At 35.2% G+C, this 3,387-nt stretch overlaps 1 protein-coding gene across 1 annotated transcript in view; it reads right to left on the bottom strand.

Annotated features, from left to right (window-relative positions):
- LOC106882109 (tetraspanin-8-like) overlaps positions 1 to 3,387 on the bottom strand; it is a 701,753-nt gene that overhangs the window by 322,344 nt on the left and 376,022 nt on the right. The gene's annotated exons all lie outside the window — the stretch shown is intronic.

Below are 3,387 nucleotides of genomic sequence, written 5' to 3' on the forward strand. Positions count from 1 at the left end.
TATATATATATATATATATGGGAGAATATACAAAAAATAACAACAGACGAGGACAGGTGGTGTAAATAACAAAAGTATATATTAGTATGACGCTCGGGAATACGGAAAGTCTTTGACGTTTCGAGCTACGCTCTTCAACAGAAAGAATACGGAGACAAGGAGAAAAACACGGAGAAAAAAAATTGAATAGTGTTCAGTCAACACGACGAGCACCTACATAGTTTCCCTTACATAAATTCACTCACATGGCACTAGACAGCCCAAGGCTATGGAAAAAGATACATACACAAGCAGCGGGTCTGAACCCAAAACCAACGCGAGTTTCTTAACCACACAGTTATTCTTGTATGTTGAAAACTTCCCATGCTGGGAATCGAATATGAGCCATCTGGGTGAAACCCAGGTGTCCAATATGTATATGTTTAATACAAATTAATAATATCTTTATTTATCGCTTCAACCCTACTACAAACCCCTTTCACGTTAAAACAGTCATTAAGTGCAAGTAGTTAATCTCATATTTACTCGTGTGAGCCTACAAGCTGTTTCAATGTATGAAATAGATTCTTAATTTTTTCCGTTTTAAGGTGTACTTGATTACCTTATGTCTTAGTGTCATAGATTTTCATTTCAAAACAATATCAGTTTGAATATGGAATGAGTGACACACACACACACACACACACACACACACGCGTATAACGTATATAGTTTTATGTATGTATATTTTATTATTTTATTATTATGGGTGCCCCTGAAGCTGATGTCTTTGTTGAAATGACCATCATCATCATAGTCATAAATTATCATCACTCGTCGTCGTCATCATCATCATCATCACCATCGTTGTCGTCACAATCGCCGTCGTGTTCGCTTCCATTAGTGTTGTTGTTGCTGTTATTACTGCATACGTTGGTGATGATGCTGTTGAAAGGCAAAATTCCAGAAGAGATATCGATTTACATTGAAAATCCATAGAAACGTCTACAGAAGTGGCCAATGGCAATGAAAGAAAAGTTCAAATGGTAAAAAATCTAATCGAGGTATTTCTAAGAGAATTCCATAAAACCAGGAAAGGGAAAGAAACAGGGTGGAGGAGGGAAAAGAATGAGAAGGTGGGAGGAAGGGAAGTATTAAAATGAAAAAGATAGCAAGCCAGATGGAAGAATAACGAGATAATAGGTGCGAAAATTAGATAGATAAAGAAACGAAGAAAGGTGTTAGAAAAGAAGTGTATATACATACGTATATATATATATATATATATATATATATATATACACGCGAGCACACACACACACATATACGTATCTGTGAAACCTTTCTACCAAGCCCTAAAATTAATATTCATTAGCTCCCTAATTCCACAACCGTTTCTGCCAAATTCATAAGCTTCTCTGTTTTTCATTGGCCACCTCGAACTCCCTACTGTTACCTCAGTCTTCCGGAACACTCTCCCGATTTCCCCTCAACCCACACCTTAACCATAATTCCTATCCCCTATTTCCATTTTATTCGCCTCACCTCCTTCTGCAGTCATATCCTTGACAGATTTTAATATGATAGAAGGTTAGCGATGAGCTTCAACAGTTTGAATAATTAACTGTAATGTAATTAAAAGAAGTTGATACTAAATTAACAACGAGTATGTGCTCACGTGTGTGTAGTTTTTTTCTACGTATTTGTAAAATGAGAGTAAGGATGTGTCGTTCTATCTTAAAACACTGTGGAACTTAATTTCATCGAACTTAGACTGGATTAATTAGTGCGTAGGACATAGGTTGAGATAGATATTTTAAACTTGCTACTTTGGCAACTATGTTACGACTAGGTGTTGTAGAAAAAGCAGAAAAGTATGAGAAGAAGAAACAGTGCCATATAGGATATCTATCAATTTTCCAATAGGGAGTATATGCTTCAAGACATACATTCTATTAAATTCTATGTAGCTATCCGTAATACTGTGCGTTTTAAAAGGAAACTCAGTTTTAAAAGGAAACGGTTTATTAATTAATCAATATATTTATTTACTTATAACTGCAAATTCTGATATTTAATGCACAGGTCGACAATGGAGAAAAAAAATGAGAAAGGAAAAACGCGAGGCAATACAGTTGGAACTAAAGGTACAAGAAGTTAAAACTGTTAATATTGCGAAAAAGGAATATATGATAGTAAAAGCAAAATGTTTCAATATGTAGAGTAAAAAAGAATAATCGGATGCTATTTGGAAAGAAGTGAATTTAAATCGATATTTTGTAATAAAAAAAAATTTAATCAAAAACAAAAAAAAGCGTTGAAAATTCTGCATGGAGTGATATTTTTAATGGATTAGACGGAATGTAGATTCATATAATGTGTTACTCTAAATATACGTTAGTGAGAGATGGTAAAGAAATATATTTAAAAAGTGTGTGCTTCCTATGAAATGAAGTTCATTAGTAAATTAATTAACACGATGCCTTATCTCTTTATGTAATTTTGAGAAATACTAAAACTTCGGATTGCAATTCATTGGATAATGTCCATACTCTCATGTATATGAACTTTATACATAACTTTCAAGTGGAAATATATTATTTTAATATCAGATAGAATGCTCCGACCCTCCGACGTTTTGACTTCTCTCTGGGTCTCCTTTATCTTTCATTATTTTGGAGTCGATGAAATTGTAAACCAGGAAGGCGAATTAGCGCAGCTGTAAGAAAGTTTGACCAGATGCCTTTCGGTATTAGATCTGGCTCTTTGCGTTCAGAGTTCAAATCCAACTATAGTCTACTTGGCTGTTAGACTTAACCAGTCACCCAGTTTAACATGATCCCCTCTCCTTCGCCACTACCACCTAATATCTTGGGTGCTTTTAAGGAAATTCACTTCTGGAAGCATTCGATTCAGATCTCGAGTTTGGGAACACTTTGCTCTATCCCATCAGTCTCGGAAGCCCTGTTTTAGAACATGGGCAATATTTTCCATTCTGATTAACACACACACACACACACACACACACACACACACACACACACATACACACACGCACACACGAGAGTATTTTCGCAGAAAAATGTCTTCCCACGTTTGAGTTTAAACGCATGCATGTATCATATTCAGCTTCCTGCGACACACACACACACTTCCTGCGAGTGTGTGTGTGTATTTACGAATAAACAAACATAAATGAGAAATAGGAATATGGCTCTTAGTCATCGAAAGCAATATCAAACGTAAAATGTAGCCGAAGAGAAGTAGTAAGAATTGGAATGGTGGGGAAAAATACGGGCAGACACAAATATCAATGACCCTGAGTGTGTAAAAGCGAATACATCCTTACACAGACCTATACATACACACATACATACATACATATATATATATACATATATATATATA

Source organism: Octopus bimaculoides, chromosome 4, assembly GCF_001194135.2.
Source record: "Octopus bimaculoides isolate UCB-OBI-ISO-001 chromosome 4, ASM119413v2, whole genome shotgun sequence".
In the NCBI taxonomy this organism is placed as follows: domain Eukaryota; kingdom Metazoa; phylum Mollusca; class Cephalopoda; order Octopoda; family Octopodidae; genus Octopus; species Octopus bimaculoides.